The sequence below is a fragment of the Macaca fascicularis genome, chromosome 14, assembly GCF_037993035.2.
Source record: "Macaca fascicularis isolate 582-1 chromosome 14, T2T-MFA8v1.1".
NCBI classification, from domain to species: domain Eukaryota; kingdom Metazoa; phylum Chordata; class Mammalia; order Primates; family Cercopithecidae; genus Macaca; species Macaca fascicularis.
Genome location: NC_088388.1, coordinates 24,967,411 through 24,992,470, shown reverse-complemented (window position 1 = coordinate 24,992,470; position 25,060 = coordinate 24,967,411). Strand labels below are relative to the sequence as shown.

The 25,060-nt window shown below is 34.9% G+C and overlaps 1 protein-coding gene across 35 annotated transcripts in view; it reads right to left on the bottom strand.

The window, feature by feature from the left end:
• The window catches only part of LRRC4C (leucine rich repeat containing 4C), a 1,324,460-nt gene that overhangs the window by 634,074 nt on the left and 665,326 nt on the right, over positions 1-25,060 (bottom strand). The window contains exons 6-7 of one of the 35 annotated variants that reach the window (XR_012423322.1): positions 21,506-21,574; positions 20,477-20,717 (exon numbers count right to left, since the gene is read on the bottom strand). The exons of the other annotated variants lie outside the window; for them this stretch is intronic. The gene's annotated coding sequence lies outside the window, so the exon portion shown is untranslated. Of the gene's footprint in view, positions 1-20,476; positions 20,718-21,505; positions 21,575-25,060 lie in introns of those variants that run through there. 35 annotated transcript variants of the gene reach the window in all.

Sequence of the window (25,060 nt, the reverse complement as noted above, 5' to 3'; positions counted from 1 at the left end):
TGGACAAAAAGAAAATAAGAGTGAGCAAAATGTTTGTGACATGTAAAACATCATAAAGTGATCAAATATTTAAATTATCAGAGTCCCAAGAGGCAAAGAGAAAATGAAAGAATTATAAAACCTAGTTAACAAAAATAGGATGGATGAAAACTTCCCAAGTAGATCAAGAGCATTAGACATTCATAACAAGATGCTCTGTGATACCTAAACAAATAAAATGCAGAAGGTCTTCTTTATCATATAATGTAGTCAAACTGTTTAAAGTGAATGACAGACAGAGATTTTTGAAAATCACAAGAGAAATGACCTAGTGACCTATAAAAGAATTCCCATTAGAATAACAGCAATTTTCTCAGGAGAAACCTTGCAGGTCAGGAGAGTATAGTATAATATATTTAAAGTGGTAAAAGAAAAATAAAAACTTCCAGCTGAGCACACTATATGTAGCAAAATTATCCTTCAGAAATAAAGGGGAAATAGCCTTTCTTAGACAAGCAAAAGCTTAGGGAATTCATCTCCACTAGACTAACCCTACAAGAAAGGCTCAAGGGAGTAAAAAACCTTAAATCAAGAGGACATTTACCATTACGAAAACACTAGAAAGTATAAAACTAACTGGTAAAGCAAACACACAAATGAGGAAGAGAAAGGACTCAAATGTTACTACTACAGTAAACCACCAAACCTCATTGACAAACAATAAGATAAAAAGAAAGGAACAAAGAAAACACAAAAGAACCAAAAAGCAATTAACAATATGACAGGAACAAAATCTAATAATAACTATGAATGTAAATGGATTAAATTCTCCATTTAAAAGATACAGACTGGCAAAGGGATAAAAAACATAATCCAACTATATGCTGCCTACTAGAAACACCCTTTACCTATAAAGATACAAATAGACTGAAAGTAAAGGAATGTAAAAAGATATTCCAGGCAAATTAAAATCAAATGCCAACAAGAATAGCTATATATATTGGATAAATCAGACATTAAGTAAAAAAACTGTGGTAAAAGACAAAAAAAATCATTATACAATTATAAAGGGATCACTCCAGCAAGAGCACATAAAAACCTTAAATATATATGCATCCACCACCAGAGCACCCAGATGTATAAAGCAAATAATACTACAATAAAGAGAGAGGCAGGGACTGCAATACAATGATAGTAGGAGAGCCAATGTAAGACAGATCATCTAGAGAGAAAATCAACAAAGAAAAACAAGATTTAAATTGGAATTTTGACCAAATGAACATTTATTTACAGAACATTTTATTCAACAACTACAGAATATATATTCCTCTCATCAGTACATGGACAAGTCTCTAGGATAGACCAGATATTAGAGCACAAAACAAATCCAACATTTACTTTAAATGAAATCATATCAAGTATCTTTTCATACCACAATGGAATAAAATTAGATTAATACCAAGAGGCATTTTGGAAATGATACAAATACATAGAAATTCAACAACATGTCCCTGAACAACCACTGGGTGAACAAAAAGATTAAGATGGAAATAAAAAAGTATGGAAATAAATGCATACAGAAACACAATGTACCAAAACATATGAGATACACAAAAAATCCAGTAATAAGCAGGAAGTTTATAGCAATAAATTTCTACATCAAAAATTATAAATATGTCAAAAAAATCTAATGGTGGACCTCAATAAATTAGAAAAGCAATAACAGACCAAAGCCAAAATTGCCAACGAAGGAAATAATAATGATCAGAGCAGAACTAAGTAAAAGAGACTAAAGAAAAAAAAAAAAAGAAAAGAAAAAAGATCAATGAAATAGAAAGTTGGTTCTTCAAATAGATAAACAAAAGTAATAAATCACTAGCTAAAGTAACCACAAACAAAGACCCAAATAAAACTAGAAATGAAACATCACAACTGATTTCAAGGAGATATCACAACTGATACCACAGAAATACAAAAGATCATCTGACACTGTTATGAACAAATATATGCTCACAAACTGGAAAACATACAAAAATTAATAAATTCCTGGAAACATACAATCTACCAACATTAAATTAAGAAGAAATAGAAAATCTGAACAGACCAATAATTAGTAATGACATTGAATCAGTAAGAAAAAGTCTTACATCAAAGAAAAGCACAGTGACCAGCCTGGCCAATATGGTGAAAACCCATTTCTACCAATAATATAACTAACTGGGCAGTAGTGGTGTGTGCCTCCCAGCTACTCGGGAGGCAGAGGCAGGATAATCACTTGAGCCCAGGAGGTGGAGGTTGTGGTGAGCCGAGATCACGCCACTGCACCCCAATCTGGGTGACAGAGTGAGACCCTGTCTCAAAAAGAAAAACAAAAATCCACAGGACCAGATGGGCACAGCTGGATTTTATCAACTATATAATGAAAAACTAATAGCAATCCTAAAACTATTCCAAAAAATTGAAGAGGAAGGAATTATCCCTAATGCATTCTATGAAGCTGGCATTACCCTGATACCAAAACCAGACAAGACACAAAAGACAAAGAAAACTATAGACCAATACTACTGCTGAACATAGATGTAAAAATTGTCAACAAAATACTAATTAATCAAATTTACAGTACATCAAAAAATGATATACCATCACAAGTGGTATTTACACCATGGTTTATAAATGGTTTAACATATGCAAATCAATATATGTGATACACCACATCAATAGAATGAAGGACAAAAACCAATTGATTATATCAGTAGATGCCAAAAAAAAACAATTGACAAATTCAACATCTCTTTATGAAAAAAAAAAAAAGAAAAAAAAGCTTATCTATACATTAGAAGGAACACACTTTTAAATAACAAAGGCTATATATGACAAATCTATAGTTAACATCATAATGAAGGGAGAAAAGTTGGAAGCCTTATCTCTAAGAATTGGAACAAGATGAGAATGACCACTTTTACCACCTCGATTCAACGTAGTACTTGATGTCCTAGCCAGAGAAATCAGGCTAGAGAAAGAAAGAGAAAGTATCCATATTGGAAAAGAGAACGTCAAATTGCCCCTCTGCTGCTGCTGTAATCTTATATTTAGAAAAACCAAAAGACTCCACCAAAAAACTCTTGTAACTGATAAGCAAATTCAGAAATGTTGAAGGATACAAAGTCAACATACAACAGTCAGTAGTGTTTGTATACACTAATAATGAAAGAGCTATAAAAGAAATCAAGAAGACACTCACATTAATAATAACTAAAAAAGAAATACCTAGGAATACATTTAACCAAGAAGGTGGATAATCTATACAAGGAAAACTACAAAACATTGATGTAAGAAACTGTAGAGGAAAAAAAAAAATGAAAACACATCCCACACTCATGAATTGGAAGAATTAATTTCATTAAAATGATCATACTGCCCAAAGCAATATGCAGATTCACTCCAATATTTATCAAAATACAAATGTTATTTTCCACAGAAATAGAAACAAGTACAATTCAAAAATATGCATGGAACCATAAACGAGCCAAAAGAGCCAAATCAATCTTGAGCAAAAAGTACAAAGCTGAAGGTATCACACTATCTGACTTCAAAGTACATTACTAGGCAATAGTAACCCAAAACAGGATTTTAATGGTAAAAATCACACAGAGCAATGGAACAAGCAGAGAACTCAGAGATAAATCAATATATTTACAGCCAATTGATTTTTGGCAAATACATTAAGAGCATACACTGGAGAAAAGACACTCTCTTCAATAAATGGTGATGGTAAAATTGGATGTCCACGTGCAGAAGAAAGAAACTGGGCTCCTATCTCTCACCATATACAAAAATCAACTCCAGATTGATTGAGAAGACTTAATGTTAAAACTCTAAACTGTAGAACTATTTGAAGCAAATACGGGGAAAGCACTTCAAGACATTGGTTAAGGCAAATATTTTATGCTAAGACCTCAAAAGTACAGATAACTAGAACAAAAATAGACAAATGGGATTGTGTTAAATAGATTCTGCACAGCAAAGGAAACAATCAATAGAGTGAAGAGACAGCCTACAGAATGGAAGAAAATACTTGCAAACTATTCATTCAACAAGGAACTAATAACATCTAGAATATGCAAGAAGCTCAAAGAATGCAACAATATATAAACAAATCATCACACTAAAAAGTGGACAAGTAATCTGAATAAACAATCCTTAAAAGAAGACATACAAATAACCAAAAGGCATATTTTCAAAATCTTATCATTTATCATAAGAGAAATGCAAATCAAAACCACAATGAGATATCATCTTACCCAAGTTACAATGGCTATTATTAAAAACGAACAAACAAAAAACAAAACAACAACAACAACAAAAAATAGATGCCTGTGAAGGTGTGGAAAAAAGAGAACTCTTATACACTGTTGGTGGGACTGTAAATTAGTACACCTACTACAAAAAACAGAATAGAGATTTATCAAAAAAACTAAAAAAGAACTACCACACAATCCAGCAATCCCACTACTGGGAACTTATCCAAAGGAAAATAAATCAGTATGTCAAAGAATACCTGAACTTGCATGATTATTGTAGCACTATTCACAAAAGCCAACATACTGAATCAACCTAAGCATCTATAAATGGATAAACGTATAAAGAAAATGTGGTATGTATACACAGTGGAATACTATTGAGCCATAAAAAAGAATGGAATTATTTCATTGGCAGTAACATGTATAGAACTGGTGGTTATTATGCTAAGTCAAATAAGTCAGGCACTGAAAGACAAGTACCAGAAGTTCTCATTCTTATGTAGAAGCAAAAAGTCTTGATCTCATGGTGATAGATAATAGAATGATATTGTATATACCAGAGGCTGGGAAGAGTGTGAGAATGGGAGGGGGAAATGGAGAGAGGTTGGTGAATAGGTACAAACTTACAGAGATATAGAAGAAATTACTTCTAGTGCTTGTAGCAGATTAGGGTGCCTATAGTTAGCAACAATATGCTGTATCATTCAAAGTATAAGAGAGGACTTGAACACATCAAAATGATAAATACTCAAGGTGATGGATACCCTCAAATACCCTGACATCATTATTGAACGATTTGTTTATGTAAAGAAATACTCACATGTACCCATATATATGTAAAATATGAAGTACCAGTAAAAACACACACACACACACACACACACACACAATACATAAAAAACCAATATATGCTTATATTATAAAATTCAAAATTAGAGTGGTGTAAAATGAAAAGTCCCATTTTCATACTCTGTGCTTCTCAGTTCACAAGGGCACTTTTTTTTTTTTTTGAGACAGAGTCTTGCTCTGTTGCCCAGGCTGGAGTGCAGTGGTGCGATCCGGGCTCACTGCAACCACTGAAGCATTTTTAAAGTGTATTTTCCTAGAATACTACATAACTTTATTTTGATTAAATTTTTAATTGTTTTTCCTATTGAGTATTCTAAAGTGGGTAATATTCTTTATACATTTTGATTGTTATGTGAGTATATATAAAAGTGGACCAAGAGACTGAATAGACAATTCTCCAAAAAAGACATACAAATGACCAGCAGGTATATGAAAAAATTCTTATCATTAATCATTAGAGAAATGCAAATTGAAAGCACAATGAGATATCATCTTACCTGAGTTATAATGACTATTATAAAAAGACAAAAAATATGTGTGTATACATATATATAAACATGGTGAACACAATATACATATACACTATATATACACATAATATATAAATATACACACACACATTCTGCTTATTCATTTAAAAAATACTACTGAATTATCATTTGCAAGAATTTTTCAGTTGATTTTCTTGGGGTTTCCACATAATTGTTTCATTTGTAAAAAGTGGTCATTTACGTATCTCTTTTTAATTTTCATAATTTATGTATCTTTCTCTAATTTTATTCACCGATGTTTCATCCCCATTGGTGATAAAGGACATGCTGCTGGCTATCCTGACTCTAATATTTTAATGGAGATGCTTCTGGTATGTTTCACTAAGCATGATGCCATAATTAATTTACAACTCTATTTGTGTTTAAGAAGATAGGAAATATTCATAGGTAGATAGGTGATAAACAGACAGATTATTGTATATAGACATTTACTAGGACACCATAGCCCAGACTAATTGCTCCTCAGGAGCAACCTCTTAGGAACTATTTAGGCCCCTGAGCTGGGGCTAATGGTTCTCCAGTGTAGAGAGAGGATTATGTCCAGTGTGCTGTTGAGGAGGTCCAGACAGCAGCCTGAGGCTAATCAGCCAGCTAGCTTCCATAAAGCCTACACTCTGGAAGAAGATGCAGACAAGGAGAGCCAGAGTCCAGGGCTCATGCATTATACTCCCTGTGGTGACCAATAATAATATCACTATTTATAATGATTACTTCTTTATTCGCATATATGTTAACAAAGCAGTATCTTAAGAGTCATTTTTAATTTCCTCTAGTTTTATTTTAATTTACCTATTTTAATTTTTTATTTTGTTTATTTTTAATTTTACTTTTTTTTCTTACTAAGTTAGCTAATGGTTTATCATGCTCACATTTTTTCCCCAAAAGACCAGGTATTTAGTTTTATATTTTTATGTTTTCAAATTCATCAATATTGGTGAAGCAACACTTGTTTACATTTTTGTGGTATATAGGTCCCTTGGGGAATGTAATTTAAAATGATGGTCCTTTCTTTAGGAAAATGTACATGCTCACACATGCTTAAAATGTTGTACACAGTTTTCAGGGAGTTTATTTCCCAGTCTGACATTCATTCATATATCTTAAATTGAGAAGCTCTATTCCCAAATATTGTCAAATAGTTTATCTGGTGAGTTTGCATGATAAAGTTTAGCTCAGTTCACAGTCGTTGTACATTTTAGAATCAGGGACAATATTAACAGTTTTAGGATTATACTACTGGTCAAAGTACCACTATAACAACTACTACTACTACCACCTACTACTACTACTGAGAAGTATCACTACTATAAAAGATTTCAGTAATATGCCAGGCAATATGATGAGCTCTTTTACTTATTAACTGTGGCATAAACTCTAGGAAGAGAGTACTATTACTGTCACCATTTTACAGATAATAAAAATAAGTCACAGAGAGGTACAGAAATTTGCCTCAAACTACATAGCTAGCAATCATTACAGCCAGGATGCAAACACTGGGAAGTCTAGTGCTAAAGGTGAGGGGTGTATATCTGAAGAAAAGTCATATAGCCTCCTTACTGCTGCTCCATTTTTTATTTCCTTTACTTTAGTGCAGGAGATTTTGCATCCCACCAGACATTTGGCGATGCCTGGAGATATATTAAGTTGTCATAGATGCAGGGGCGTGCTACCGGTATCTAGAGGGTAGAGGCCAGGAGTGCTGTTAAATGTCTTGCAAGGCACATAAGAGCTCCTGACAACAAGAAATCTTCCAGTCCAAATATTCATAGTACATTGAGAGAGCAGTTGTGAGACTACTTTAGAGAAACTGGCATGCAAATTTCAGAGTACTGTATTTGGCAGCAATAAGGCAAAATAAAAACAAGATCTGAGGAAACATCTTTAAATTATTTCTTATGGGCTAAATTGCCCCCCTCCTGCAATTCATGTGTTTTAGTCTGAACCCCCAGTATTTCAGAATGTGACTGTATTTAGCAATAGGGCCTTTCAAGATGTGATTAAGTTAAAATGAGGCCATTGTGGGGGGCCTATTTCAATCTGACTGGTTTCCTGATAAGAAGAAATTTGGATACACAGAAAAACAACAGGCATGCAAGTGCCTAATGGGAAGATCATGGGAAGAGGAAGCAAGATTACCAGCATTTGCAAGCCAAGGAGACAGACCTGGAACAGATTCTTCCCTTATGGCACTTAGAGGAAACTAACCCTGCTGGAACTCTCATCTTGGACTTCCAGCCTCCAGAAATGTGAGAAAATAAATTTTTGATTATTTAAGCCATTTAGTCTATGGTCTTTTGTTTTGGCAGTCCTATCAAACCAATATATCACTCAAGGTTATAAATAATTTTCAAGAACATTTAACTCTCTTAAAGTATTCTTTTTCATAATCTATTTCTTTGCTAATTAAAAATGATTCAGCTCTTTGATAAATCTGGTGTTTAATTGCATTTACTATGCAGTATTTTGTTAGCTTAATTTCCATTTTGCAGCAAAATCCACTTTAGCTTCGCATATCAGGCTGCCAGGGATTTAAAAAGTCTTTGAAACCTATATGCAAGTACCCTGCCTCAATGAACCTGCTATGTGGAATGGTGGAGTGGGGACTGGGTATTTTCTCCATATGCAAAATATCCTTTGGTATTAGGATACATTTTCAAAGCTGTTGTCCTTCAAGTGTTGACAAATCACCTCAAAAGTTAAATCGGTCAATTAAAATGTCCTCAAAAATGCAAACTGGTAACTTTGCTAATATTTAATATGAAGCATCCCAAGCAATGCATTTTCAAAACATTTTCACAAATATTACCTTGAAACTGATTTTAAAAATCAACATTTCTTTATTCCAACTATTTGAAAACCAATGGATAAATGAATATACAGTTCAAGCTAGAGGACAGCCTAGATTTTAGCTTCACCCCATTTGTTTCTGTCAGCTTTTTTTCACAGTTTCCTTGAGGAGTTTGTCATGTTTGGAGAGCAAAAGTGAATATCCCACAAAAGCACTTATCCTTGTTTTAAATGTAGTAGCATCCTTTGCTTGGCTGATGAAGCAAGCACATTTCATCCTCTTTCTTTCTGTCACTCTTGCTCTCTCTTCCAAAAACTGTTCTTGAAACCTTGCCCCTTTCCCCATGCCAACTTGACAATACCACATCTACTGTTTGTCACTTATTTATTGTACCTGCTTTCTGTTGAGAATGAAACTTTTGGATATTTTACAGTGAATAGATTGGCTTTCCCCTAGTCATGGGACTAGGAAACAGTCCAAATAACAGTCTTTGTGTCAGTTCTTCTAAAATCTCCCTTCTGGCTAACAAAAGTTTAGGAATTAGGATGGGCAGCTTGTGGATGGCCTAGATTATCCTTATTACATTTTGACTTTTAAACCTGCCTCTGTGGCTTTCCATCAGTATCCATGGATGAATATTCATGTTACTAGAAAAATTAGTACATTGCTCAGAGAATCTATTGCTGTTGTTAATAAAACTGCTACAGCTCCTGTCCTCTTTACAAAGAAAAGGAATTGTGCCTTATTTATTTTTGTTTTGTTTTGTGTTTTGGCTAGTTATTTCTTTCATTATCCACCTGCTTCCCAAGTTATATGGCTATATAAAAGGAAACTTTGAGCTTATTTTTTTACTATTTCTTTCTCAGCAGGGTGGTGTCTTCTGCTAGAAGTTTCCTTTTGATTTCGAGGACACTTTTTTTTGCTTACAATGAGTAGGGCAGGAGGTTCTATGGGCATTATTAGAAAGCAGGGTCAAGGGATGCTAAACATCTTGCGATCTGCGGAGCAGTTCCAGACAAAGAAACGTTTTTCCTCTCCCAAAGGGTAATAGCACACCTGTTGAAAAATACTGACAGATAGCAATACCCTGGGTGTTACATTCTAGGTCAAGAAGTTAGAGTCAGAAATGTTGGTTGCCTGAAAGATAAAACATTTCTTGACAAGATAATTTTGTTATTTTATACATCTGAAACCTTAAATGTTTTACACCTGAGGCCTCTGAGAGTAGGATGCATTACGTGCTGATGATGACATCTGGAGAATGACACCGGAAGTTGCTTCAATGCAGTGATGTTGTCGAAAGTTTATGTTGCAGAATATATCTCCCATGAAATGCAAGTCTAAGCTAAGAGAGCAAGCATCAGTCACCATTTCTTCAGCAAACATTTCCTGGCCATCTTTTGTATTCCATGCTATGCTAAGGTGCTCTGGAGCTAGAGATAAATTATATGGGATGCTTGCCTCCAAGGAACTATGTTCTATTGAGTAACTCGCTTTAAAAAATTATGCCTCCTACCAATGGTTGACCTTATCAATGACTCTGAGTCTTCGGGAATCTTTGGATTTGTGTATTAACTGCTTAAGGGATGACTTGAGGGTCCTCTCCTCCTGCTATGTGCATGGTAATTAGGGCCTGGAGAAATAAGGTTCCTGTTTTAAGGTTTTAAATAATTTAAATTCCCTCATTGACTGAAGAAATAGATTGTGTGATTTAAGACAGGCAAATTAAGGGCCAAAGGAGCTCAAAGAAAGGTTTTGTTGATTTGTTTGTGGGTTTTGTGTGTGCTTTTCTGTTTGAATTAATATATTAGTAACCAGTGTTTTGCAAATAGTGCATTCAACAGGATAGATCCCTGGAAGACCTTGGATGAAAAAGTTTTATGGATCTCTAAGGGTCTAGAAAAAGGAAGATGTAAAAGGTTTAAACATACTAGAGATGAGTGAGAAGGTTGGGATGCAGGGAGCATACAATGATATAGAAACTAGCATCGAATGTGTTCTTCCATAAAATTTTTGTGACCCAGCTTATGTTTCATTCTCCCAGTTCAACTGTGAACATCTGGAATCCAAAATTATTTATCAAGTTCCCTTTGTCTGACACCAAGACCCATTTATGTAATCACTTACTCCTCAAACCATGTAATAAAATTCAGGATCACAGAAAGAAATTGCAGTCTCAGTAACCACTAATAATCAATATCTCTTTCTCTTTTATATATTTAGTCTCTCTCTCTTAATTGGACCTTACCTTTTGTCATTTAAATATGTCCAAGTAGCACCAACTTAGGTATTTTCAATTTATATAGAAGATAGTGGACATAGTTTACATATACTATTATATATATAATATATATAAAATATCTTCCTTATATATGTAATATATATCTTCCTTATATATAATAACTAACCATTATACTCATATATGAGGAATATGTATATAATTATTTATAATATATATACACATCTTCCACATATGTATATATATTATATATATACATCTTCCATGTATTATATATACACACACACATATACATATCCCTGTTTCATGTTCTTACACCACTTATTTTCTCTTCACACATTTTTACCTCAGTGATAATTTAGGTGGTTATGTGAGTAAAAATTTTCAATTCAAGATACCTTTAACCATGTGACATCAAATGCCATCTTCAGTTTTGCTCAATACTTTAACTTTAAGGCCTAGCCTAGTTCTCAGTACATGGGAAATATTCAGTACATACTTGAGTGAATAAGCTTTAGGTTGGTGCAAAAGTAATTGCGGGTTTTGTCATTACTTTTAACGGCAAAAACCTCAATTACTTTTGCAGCAACCTAATATGTCCACATTGTACCCTAGCCCATTATAACAGGAACGAAATTACAGTGAGATGGTCTGGAGTTCTGCTTCTTGTCCAAAGTATCCCATATTCACATATTCTATTTATCAACTCCTTGTTGACATCATGAACAAAATATCAACACGATATCATGTTGATATAATCTTTATAAATTTTTCCCCTTCCTGATCAGCCAACTTCCCTAAAGCAATTAGACTAAGGGAACTTCTAGCCAATATAATTATCTTTCTTGAAAGTCGGGAATTAGAAAACCTATATGCACAAAGAGTTTAAAAAAAAAAAACAGAGAAAAAGGTAATTAGGTGAAGTAGAGAATTAAAACAAATAAATAAACAACAACAACAACAACAAACAAAGAAAAAAGGAACGATTCGGTTTTGACCAATCCCTGGCATTCATCTGACAAGTGACTCTGCCCCCCTGCTTTTTCTTTTTTTTTCCAGATTGAGGCGAAATACAAAATAATTTGTGATGCAGTAGAGCTGAGTTGGCAAGTTATGTTTCCCGGGTCCAATTTAGTTCACTGCCTGTTTTTGTATAACTTATAAATTAAGAATTTTTAAAAAATATTAATGAAGGGTTGAAAATTTACAAAAAATAATATTTCATGACATTGAGTAATTTTATGAAATTCAAATATCAGTATCCATAACATTTTATTATAAAACAACCACACTCATTCATTTCTGTATTGTCTATCACTGTTGCTCTTCGTGCCGAAAATGGGAGAACTGAGAGGTTGCAACAGAGACCATATGGCTCGCAAAGTTGAAAATATTTACTGTTTGGTCCTTTACCAAAAAGAAAGTTTGCTGACAACTGCAAAATCCTAAACTACCTATTTATTCCAGAATAAATGTTTGCAAACTAATTTGGCTGGAGCATAACACATACTCATGCTCAATGTTTTGTATAGAAGTATTTTTAAGGCTAAGTCACTTTTGGATCATTCATTATTTAGGATTGTCCATGGAATAAACTTCCTTTTTTATTTTTATTTTTTGAGACGGGGTCTCACTCTGTCACCCAGGGTGAAGTGTAGTGGCGAAATCTTGGCTCACTGCAACCTCTGCTTCTTGAGCTCAAGTGATCCTTCCACCTCAGCCTCCTGTGTAGCTGAGACCACAGTCCCATGCCAGCACACCCGGCCATTTTTTGTGTATATATGTATATTAAAAATATATTTATATATATTCATTTATACATATATACATATATTTATATATATAAATATATATGTATATGCATACATTTATAAATATAAATATATGTATACATATATACATATATTTTTATATATTATATAAAATATATTTATAATATATATTTATATATGTATATACATTAAATAAAATATGCATTTATATATTAAATAATATGTATGTATATATGTATAAATATATATAAATATATATATTTTTTGTAAAGACAGAGTTTCTGGTCTCAAACTCCTGACCCCAAGCAATCCACCCATCTTGGCCTCCCAAAGTGTGATCTTCCCTTTGAGGAATCACAGATAATCAAGGTATGATGGAATATTTTATGACACAAAGCACATCCAAACTCATATCCCACTTGGTTATTATTATGTTTATGATTAGGTTAGTTTTAGTTTGGAATCTGCCACTGACAGGAGCTATAGCAGAGAACGTATAGTGTTCGTTGTACCTGATCTAGATTCTAATAAACCTTGCTTTGAATTTAAGGCCTTGCCATTTACTAGTTGCATGTCCCTGGGTAGTTTATGTCACATAATGAAGCTTGTATCATCATTTTAAAATTGCAATGTTAACTGAAACAGCATCAGACTTTTGGAGGGTTAAAAAAGAAAATGCATAGGAACAACTTGGAACAACATCCTGAAACATTGCAAAAGCTTATTGTTAGCCATTTAACCTTGAGCAAGCCACTAAATGAGTTTTTCGTCTTATATGTGAAGGGGTTGAGCTGAAGACAGCTTCACCTGCAACCTCAGCTTCTCTGTTGTTAAAGCTGGGTGTAGAAATAAATGTTGAAATTGGTTACACATGGCTTGCTAAAAAGAAAATGTGGTCCTAGATCTCTTAACCAAGACAGCAAATTGACCAGCTTTTTCAGACACTGCTGAAGATATACATTATACTGAGCATGCAGCAAAACACACATTATTATTATTTCCATGTGAAAAACTAAGTTATATTTTCATTAAGCATCAGACTAGTGAACATCTTCAAGCACACCCTTTCAAGGCATGCTAAAAGGCCAGTTTTGGGTCAGCTGCTGTATTTTAAGGTGAGGCAACAAGGAAGAGTACTGCGGTTCTGTCTTCTGTTACACTGATGTGGTTCCACGCTGAAACAACAATCTTTCTCGGAGTACGAGTTTGAAGGATTTGTAGAACCATGTCTATTTTTGGAAGGAGAAGGATCTTGTCATACTTGAGAACTTTATTCCATTTTTCTGTATGTCACCAGTAAGGTACTCAAAAACGTACAGTGATTAAATTAATGGTGGTGGATCACTGTCATTGTCAGACTTCTCTATAGCATAGTACATTTTGCAAGGGATTGTTCCTGGAGTTGGCTACTGTTTCTGCAGTTTTATGGAGGGGAGCAGGAGCAAGTCATGGAAAGCTACTCCTCTTAGGAATTCCTACTGACATAGGCTAATGATGTGGCCTGTGGAGAAATGTAACAATTATGTTGCATGGCTTGGTTTGTCATATTTTGCAGCATACACATAATTATCTAAGGTTGGTGATGATTTTTCATGAGATTCTAACAGTAGCTTGGTCACTTAGCAAATGTGAGTCATTTCTTTATTTCCATTAAGGTTTCAGATAGAATAAACCCCTCAACCACATTCATCTGGCAAATTAGAGAGATCTGATTCAAAACACAGTTGAGTTATTGTACATAATCTGTTGCGTTAGATTAATTTAGAGCACTTAGTGTGATAACCATGATTTGTAAAGATTGTAAAGAACTTGATGGTGTGGAATAGGCAATTTATGAGGTACAACAGTGTGGTCACTGGTTCATTTTTCTTTTTTTGAGTCTATTCTTCTGTCATAGTATATGCCAACATGAATAAAAACAAGTCTAATGTAGTATTTTGATGAAAAGGGAGATATTTCTTTGCATGAGATGCATAAATCAGTCTTTGCCAAAGAAGGAGATATGAGAAGTTGACTTGCTTTAGTAGTCTGGCTACCTGTTCTCTATCTGTATCCTAAAATATAGATTTTTTTTTTTTGTCTAGTCCAGTTTCTGCTTTATTTTATTAGGTTTGTTTTGTCTCCTGCCTCCTCTCATTGATGAAGCTTCTACACCAAACTCTTTTGAGACTTACTACTGATACCCTTGTCAATTTGTACTTTAGAGATGATATGATGCTTGTTTTCATGGATATTTAAATGTCAGGTAAGCATTATTTAATCTCACAAATTTTTGCATATTAACAGGGCAAAAAGGTTTGGCTCAAAAATAAGAAAAATATATACTCATATAAATTTATATGTATATATACTCATATATTTATAGATACACATGTATATGTATATATATATTTATGTATGTGTGTGTCTGTATACATATATATACACTTTTTTAGTTTAAAGTTGTGTGTATGCATATATTGTGGGAACTTAGATGTTCATTTGTGCTGGGTTCCTTCCAAGTGCCTCGACAAGGGGGTGATATGTGCTAGTGCTGCTTATATTTAAAACCATCCCATCTGGTCTGTGTTTCCTAGACTGTGCTGAGCAAATCATGGTACATATAGTGATAATCTAATAAAATTTTTGTGAACTGTACAAGAATAACTATTAAGAAATATAAATAGGACAAGACGCAGAGCAAGATGGCTGAATAGAACTTACCATTGATCATCCCCACTGCTGCCCAACAGGAACACCAAATTCAACAACTATCCACATAAAAAAAGCACTTTCATAATAATCAAAAATCATGTGAGTGATCATAGTACCTAGTTCTAACATTATATTAAGGAAAAAGGCACTGAAAATGGTAGAAAAGACAATCTTGAATTGTCAATGCCACCCCTTCCCCACACCCTGGCAGTGTCTATGTGGCACAGAGAATTCTGTGTGCTTAGGGAGGGGAAAACGAAGTGATTATGGGACTCTGCATTGGAATTCAGTGCTGCCCTCTCACAGTGAAAAGCAACATAGCATAGAATTGAGCCAGAGCTCATGGGGGGAGCATTTAGACCATCCCTAGCTGGAGACAAGTTGTCCATTCCAGTAGTAAGAACCTAAGTTCCAGCTATCCCAACCACCATTGGCTAAAGCATTCTGGAGTTCTAAATAAACAAGAAAGGTAATCTATGCCACAAGGGCTGCAATTTAATTCCCAGGCAAGTCTCGGCTCTGTACTGGGCTCAGAGCCAGTAGACTTGCAGTGCATACAACCTAGAGAGACACAAGCTGTGGTGGGAAAGGGAGTGTTTGTGTCACCCATCTTCCAACCCCAGGCATTGCAGCTTGCACTTTGGGGAGAGACTCTTTCCTTCCATTTGAGAAGAGGAGAAGGAAGAGTAGGGAGGACTTTGTCTTGCAACTTGAATACCAGCTCAGCTACAGCAGAATAGGGCACTGGGCTGAGTCCTGAGGACATCATTCCAGGCCCTCGCTCCTGAATAACATTTCTAGACAAACTATGGGACAGAAGGAAACCCATTGCCTTGAAGGAAAGGGCCCAACCCAGTCCTGGGATGATTCATTTTCTGTTGACTAGGGAGCCCTTGGTCTCTGAATTAATATCATCTGTAGCCAGGCAGTACTTCCAGTAGGTCTAGGGTAGTGGTGTCCACAGGGAAAGACTCTCCTGCTTGAGGACAGAAGAGGAAAGAGTGGGAAGGATTTGTCTTGCAGCTTGTGTGCCACAAGTAGACAGAACACTAAGTAGATTACCAATGTTCCTGACTCTAGGCTTTGGCTTCCAGACAGCATTTTGGGATTCACCTTTATCTGGGGAGGGAGCTTACTGCCTTGAAAGGAAGAAAATAAGCCTGGCTGTATTCTCAACTTACTGACTGAAGAGCCCTCGAGTAAACACTGGTGGTAGCTAGGCATTGGTCACTGCAGACCTTCAGTGAGACCCAGTGCTGTGCTGGCTTGGGTTTGACCCAATGCAGTCCCAGTGGTGGTGGCCACAGGGGTGCTTGTGACACTCCTCCCTATTCCAGGCAGCTCAAGGAGAGAGAAACTCCATTTTTGTGGGGGAAAATAAGGGAAGAGAATAAGAATTTCTGCTGGTAATCCATGAAATTCTCCTGGATCTTACCCAAGATCACCATGGCAGTACCTCTATGAGTCTTTAAGAGTTACAGCATTATTGGTCTTGGGATAAGCCCTAATGCAGGTATGGCTGCAGTGACCAAAGCCAATTCCATTTGAATCATTAGAAAGTTTTCCCACGAAGGATAGGTACAAACTATTAATACATTAAATATCCAGCTCTTCAATACTCAGATACTGACAAACATTCACCAGCAGCAACACCATCCAGGAAAACATGACTTCATCAAACAAACAAAAAAGGCACCAGTGACCAGCTGCAAAGTGATATGGTTTAGTTCTGTATCCCCACCCAAATCTCACGTCAAGTTGTAACTTCCAGTGTTGGAGGTGGGGCTTGTTGGAAAGTGATTAGATCATGGGGGGCAGATTTTCCCATTGGTGCCTCTCTTGTGAGTGAGTTATCACAAGTTATGATTGTTCAAAAGTGTGTAACACCTCTCCCCTCTCTCTTTCTTCTTCTCCAGTCATGTAAGATGTGCCTGTTTACCTTTCACCTTCTGCCATAATTGTAAGTTTCCCTAGGCCTCTCCAGCTATGCTTCCTATAAAGCCTGCAAAACCATGAGCCAATTAAACCCCTTTTCTTTATAAATTACAAAGTTCAAATATTTCTTTGTAGCAGTGCAAGAATGAACTGTCACATGAAGTGACAGAGATGTGTTACCTTTCAGGCAGAGAATTCAAAATACCTGTTTTAAAGGAGCATAATGAAATCCAGCATAACACAGAGAAGGAATTCAGAACCATATCAGATAAATTTAACAAAGTGATTAGAATAATTTTCAAAAATCAAGCTACATTCTGGAGCTGAAAAATGCAATGTATATACTAAAGATGTATCAGAGTCTCTTTAACAGCAGAATTGATCAAGTAGAAGAAAGCACTGGTGATCCTGAATGCAAGCAACTTGAAAATACACAGCCAGAGAAGAAAAAAGAAAAAAATAAATAAAAAGGAATGAAACACACTGACAAGATTTAGAAAATAATCTGAAAAAAGCAAATCTCAGAGTCATTGGCCTTAAAGGGGAGGTGGAGAGATGGGGTTAGAAAGTTTATTCAAAGGGATAATAACAAAATTTCCCAAACCTATAGAAGGATATCTATATTCACATACAAGATTATAGAACACCAAACAGATTTAGCCCAAATAAGTCTAACTCAAATCATTTAATAATCAAACTCCCAAAGACCAAAAATAAAGAAAAGATCCTAAAAGCAGCAAGAAAAAAAAAAAAAAGAAAACATACAAAGGAGCTCCAATAAATCTGATAGCAGACTTCTCAGTAGGCCAGGAGAGAGAATGTTTGAAATATTTAGTCTTAAGGGAAATTAAAACAAATTTTATCTCAGAATAGTATATCCAGCAAAAATACTTTCAAACATGAGGGGAAATGAAGACTTTCCCAAACAAATGAAACCTTAGGGATTTGATTAATACCTGAACTGTCCTACAAGAAATGCTAAAGGGAGTTCTTCAGTATGTTTAAAAAAAAAAAAAGAAAGAAAGAAAGAAAGAAAAGAAAAAAGAAGACAACATGCAACAGATAATCATCTAAAGGTACAAAATCAAGAATCTATAATCTGTTTCCTACCGAAAACATACTTCACCTGTAAAGACACAGGCAGACAGAAAATAAAGAAATAAAATAAAAATATCTTATGCAAATGGAAGCCCCAAAAGAGCAGGGGGAGCTATATTTAACAAAATAGATTTCAAGGTTAAAAATTATAAAAAAGACAAAGGAGGTAAATATATAATAACACAGGTGTCAATTGATAACATATGGAAAACCAAAAGATTTCATGAAAAAAACTATTAGAACTGACAAATAATTCAGTAAAGTAGCAGGATACCAAATCAACATACAAAGTGAGTAAAACTTTATTTGTCAACAGATAACAATCTGAAAAAGAAATCAAGAAATTATTCTCATTTACAATAGCTACAAATAAAATCAAATGCTTAAAAATAAACTGATGCAAAGAAATGGAAAATCTCTACAATGGAAACTATAAAACATTTATGCAAGAAATTGAAAAAAAAAAAAAACACCAAAAAGTGGTAAGATACTCCACGTTCTTGGTTTGGAAGAATAAATATTAAATGTTAAAGAATAAATGTTAAAATGTGCATAGTATCCAACGAATTTCTAGATTCAATGCAATCTCTACCCAAACACCAATGAAATTCTTCAGAGAAATAGTAAAAAAGAATCCTAAATGTATACAGACTCACAAAATACCCGTAATAGCAAACATCATCCTAAGCAAAAGGAATAAAACTGGAGGAATCACATCACCATACTTAAAATTATATTACAGAGCTATTTTGACCAAAGTAGTATGTTACCAGCATAAAAACAGGTATATAGACCAATCGAACAGAATAAAGAACACAGAGGTAAATCCATACATCTACCATGAACTCGTTTTTGACAAAGATGCCAAGAACATACACTGGGGAAAGAACAGTCTCTTCAATGAATGGTGCTAGACATACTAATATCCATATGCAGTAGAACAAAACTAGACTTCTATCTCTTGACATATACAAAAATCAAATCAACATGGATTAAAGACTTAAATCTAAGATCTCAAACTATGAAACTACTCAAGTAAAACCCTGAGAAAACTCTCCAGGACATTGGTGTGGGTAAAGATTTCTTGAGTAATATCCCCGAAGCATTATATCCCCAACCAGAGCAAATATCCCCAACCAGAGCAAAAATGAACAAATAGTATCATATCAAGTTAAAAAAATTCCACACAGCAAAGGAAACAATAATCCAAGTGAAGAAGAAACCCACAGAATGAGAGAAAGCATTTGCAAATTATCTATGTCAGTCTGTTCTCATGCTGCTATAAAGAATTTCCTGAGACTGGGTAACTGATAAAGGAAAAAGGTTTAATTGACTCACAGTTTCACATGTCTGGGGAGGTCTCAGGAAACTTACAGTCATGGTGGAAGGGGAGGCAAAAACATTCTTTTTCATATGGTGGCAGAAGATAGGAGTGCAGAGCGAAGGCAGGGAAGCCTCTTATAAAACCACCGGATCTTGTGAGAATTCACTATTATAAGAACAGCATGGGGGAACTGCCCCTATGATCGAATCACCACCCACAAGGTCCCTTCCCCAACACATGGGGATTGCAATTCAGATTACAATTCAAGATGAGATTTGGGTGGAGACGCAGAGCCGGACCATATCATTCTGCCCCTGGTCCCTCCCAAACCTCATCTTTCTCACATTTCAAAACACAATTATGTCTTCCCAACAATTCCTCAATGTCTTAACTCATTTCAGTATTAACCCGAAATTCCAAGTCCGTAGTCTCATCTGTGACAAGACAAATGCCTTCTGCCCATGAGCCTGTAAAATCGAAAACAAATTAGTTAATTTCAAGATATAATGAGGGTACAGGTACTGGATCAATGTACCCATTTCAAATTGGAGAAATTGGAGAAAATAAAGGGGGTACAGTCCCCATACAGGTCCAAAATCTAGTAAGGTGGTCATTCAATCTTAAAACTCCAAATTGACCTCCTTTGACTCACATCCAGGTCACACTGATGGGAGAGGTGGGCTCCCATGGCCTTGGGCAGCTCCACTCCTGTGGCTTTGCAGGGTACATCTCCCCTCCTAGCTGTTTTCATGCACTGGCATTAAGTACCTGTCTTTTCTAAGCACTCAGTGGAAGCTGTCAGTGGATCTACCATTCTAGGATCTGGAGAATGGTAGCTCTCATCTTACAGATTCACTATGCTGTACCTTAGTGGGGACTCAGAGTGGGGACTCTGAACTCACCTTTCCTTTCTTTACTGCCTTAGCAGAGTTTCTCCATGAGGGCCTTGTTCCTGCAGTAAACTTCTTCCTGGACATCCAAGTGTTTCTATACTTCCTCTGAAATCTAGACAGAAGTTCCCAAACTTCAATTCTTGTCTTCTGTGCACCCACGGGACCAACACCACGTGGAAGCTGCCAAGTCTTGGGGTTTGCAACCTGTGAAGCAATGGCCCAAGCTGTATCTTGACCCATTTTAGCCATGGCTGGAACTGAAGCAGCTGTGATGCAGGGCACCATGTCCTAGGTCTGCACAGAACACAAGAGGCCTGGGTTCAGCCCATGAAGCCATTTTTCCTCCTAAGCCTCTGAGCCTATCATGGGAGGGGCTACTGTGAAGGTCTCTGACATGCCCTGGAAAAATTTTCCCCATTGTCTCAGTGATTAACATTTGGCTCCTCATTACTTATGCAAATTTCTGTAGCTGGCTTGAATTTTCCCCAGAAAATGGGTTTTTGTTTTCTTAATCATATTATCAGGCTGCAAATTTTCCAAAACTTTTTTGCTCTGCTTCCTGTTGAATGCCTTGCTGCTTAGAAATTTCTTCCACAGGGTATCCTAAATTATCTCTTTCAAGTTCCATACATCTCTAGGGCAGGGACAAAATGCTGCCAGTCTCTTTGCTAAAGCATAGTAAGAGTCGTCTTTGCTCCAGTTCCCAAAAAGTTACTCATCTCCATCTGAGACTACCTCAAACCAGACTACATTGTTCATAACACTGTCAGCATTTTAGTCAAAGCCATTCAACAAGTCTCTAGGAAGTTCCAAACTTTCTCATATCTTTCTGTCTTCTGCACCCCCTAAGTCCATAGGAAAATCCAAACTTTCCCACATTTTTCTGTCTTCTTCTGAGCCCACCAAAGTGTTCTATCCTCTTACTGTTACCTAGTTCCAAAGTCGCTTCCACATATTCAGGTATCTTTATAGCAGCAGCCTACTTCTGGTACCAATTTACTGTATTAGTCCATTCTCACACTGCTATAAAGAGCTGCCCAAGACTGGGTAATTTATAGAAAGAAGAGGTTTAATTAACTCACCTTTTTGCATGGGTGGGGAGGCCTCAGGAAACTTACAATCATGATGGGAGGGGAAGCAAACACATCTTTCTTCACATGGTGGCAGGAGAGAGAAGTGCAGAGCAAATGGGGAATAAGCCTCTTACAAATTCACCATATCGTGTGAGAACTCATTCACTATCATGAGAATAGCATGGGAGAACTGCCCCCAAGATCTAATTACCCCCACCCACGAGGTCCCTCTCCCAACACATGGTGACTACAATTTGAATTACAATTCAAGATGAGATTTGGGTGGTGATACAGAGCCTGACCATACCACTACCACCTGACAACAGATTAAGAAGCAGAATGTATAAGGAGCTCAAACAACTCAATAGGAAATTAAAAGATCTAACAATCTGATTTTAAAAATGGGCAAAATATCTAAATATACATTTCTGTAAAGAAGATATATGAATGACAAACGTATAAGCAAAGATGCTCAACATCATTGATTATCAGAGAAATGCAAATCAAAACTACATTGAGATATCATCTTACCCCTGTTAAAATGGCTTTTATCTAAAACACAGACAACAATGAATACCGACAAAGATGTAGAGAAATGTGAACCCTCATACACTATTGGTGGTAGCGTAAATTAGTACAGCTACTATGGAGAACAGTATGAGTGTCCTCAAAACTCTAAAAATATTATTACCCTATGATTCAGCCATCCACTGCTAGGTATATACACAAAACAAAGGAAATCAATATATCAAAGAGATATCTGCACTCCCATGTTTACTGGAACACTATTCACAATAGTCAAGATTTGGAAGCAACCTAAGTGTCCATCAACAGGTGAATGAATAAAGAAAATGTGGCACATATACACAATGCAGTACTATTCAGTCATAAAAAGCGTAAGTTCCTGTCATTCACAATTATATGGATGGAACTGGAGAACATTATGTTAAGTGAAATAAGCCAGGCACAGAAAGACACAATTTGCATGCTCTCATTTGTGGGAGTTAAAAGACAAAATTTGCATGCTCTAATTTGTGAGAGTTAAAAATTCAAACAATTGAACTTATGGAGATAAGAGTAGAATGATGATTAGCAGAGACTGGGAAGGGAAGTAGTGGTGGGTCACTGGGGAGTGAGAATGGTTAATGGGTACAAAAGCATAGTTAGAGGAAATAAATAAGAGCTAGTATTTTGTAGCGTGATAAGGTGATTACAGTAAACAACAATTTATTATATATTTAAAAATAACTAAAAGGGTATAACAGAAATTTTTTTTAACAGAAAGAAATGGTAAATGCTTGGGGTGACAGATATTCCCTTTACCCTGTTGTGATTATTATGCATCATATATCTGTATCAAAATATCTCATGTACCCCAGAAATATATACACCTACTATGTACCCATACAATTAAAAATGTTAAAAAATAAAGATAAAAGAAAAAAATAATTCAAAATATCCAAATCAAAAGAGTATCTCATAATACATATATAAATAAATATGCAAAACCTATATGAAGAAATTAAAAAACATTTTGAGAGGCAGAAAAGAACATCACAATGAAGACAATATTGTAGGGAACATTTTTGTTACCACTTTACTCAGGATTTAATAAAAAGAGTTTTTAATTCAGTTACTTTTCAAAGGCAGACAATAAACCATGAACTTGCCCAACTATATATGGGCTATAATATATGGTTATAATTGTACTACAGGTGTTTTCAATTAATTAATTGAAAAAATAATACAACATAAATTTATTCAATTAATACAACAAAAAATTAACCATTTCAAAGTTTATGAGTCAGTGGTATATAATACATTCATAATGTTCTGCAACTACTAGTTATATTTAATCTTCAGACACTTTTTATGATAAAATAAAACCCCACGCCCATCAAGCAATCACTCTCTGATTCTCTCCTCACCTATCACTGGCAACTGTTAATCTGCTTTTTGTGTCATTAGATTCACAGACTTCTAAAATATTTTATATAAATAGAATCATAGAACACATAGCTTTTTATGTCTAGTTTCACTTAGCATAATATCTTCAAGTTTCCTCCATTTTGTAGCATGCATATTAACATTTATCCTGGCTGAATAATATTTCATATATAGATATACCACACTTAAATTGTCTATTCACCTGTTGAAGGACATTTCAAATGCTTCCACTTTGCTACAGGGTTTTAAAATAGATGTTAATAGAACTATATCAGTGAAGCTGAGAGAAAATTTCAAGAAAGTTCTTTGAACATACACTATATAAATAAGTATTATTTGATATAATATTAAGGAGGAAAGTTTTGAATTATTTAACAAATTGACATTGGAGTAGTCAGTTGGGGATAAATTAATCTGGAGCTATTCTGCATTTGTTAGAATAATATACAGATGAATATTTATATAATCTTGAATGGAGAAAATATTTTCTAATCATGACATTAAAGACACTAGAACAGATTTGACTAAATATTAAATAAAGTTGAGAGAAGAGTTAAATTATGCTATGATCTTTAACCTGTGAAGAATCATCAAAATCATAAACAGGTAATTTGTTGACGAATAATTCTGAGCAGAATAAAATATAAAATATACTCAAATTTATTTTGGAAAATTTGTTTTAAAGACTATTGACGTGCATTTTTGGTGTTAAAAATTATATACACAAAAAGTGATAATGGGAATGTAAAGGGAAATGATGTATTTTGAGGGCTATTTGGCACTATGTATCTATGACTTTAAAAGAGTTCATATTCTTCTACTTCTCAACTGCTGGGAATTTAGACCAAAGCAACAATCTTACAAGAGCACAAATAATTATCTGCTGGCATATTAATCTCTGTTCTGTTTTCAAATTAAAAATATAAGCAACCTATCTCCAACATAAAAAAACTATATTAACTAAATATTTACATATAATAATTCATACAATCCAGTTTCATTCATCTCTTAAAATTATGATATAGATTGAGATTGGCCAGTTTTTAATGCAGTGGACAAGAAAGTAAATATTTTTGACTTGAGGACATATAATCTCTTTCACAACTACTTAACTCTGTCCTTGCATGTCATGTGAAAGTTTGATGTATTTCTAGTTATTTTATTTTATTTTTGGCTATCATAAATAGGATTGCCTTCCTTATCTGGCATGGTTTGAACATTATTGATGCATGGAAATGCTACTGATTTTAGAGCATTGATTTTGTATACTCAATTTACTGAAGCTGTTTTTCAGGTGTAGGAGCCTTTTGGCAAAATTATTAGGGTTTTTCAGATACAAAATCATATTGTAAGTAAAGAGAGAGTGTTTGACTTCATCTTTTCCTATTTGGATGCCTTTTCTTTCTTTCTCTTGTCTGATTGTTCTTGCATGGACTTCCAGTACCCTGTTGAATGGGAATGGTGAGAATAAACATTATTCTCTTGTACCTATTCTTAAGGGCAATGTTTTCTGCTTTTGACTGTTCAGTATGTTAACTGTGGTTTTGTCATAGATGGGAGTCATCATTTTGAGTTATATTTCTTCTATGCCTAGTTTATTGTGGATTTTTAATCATG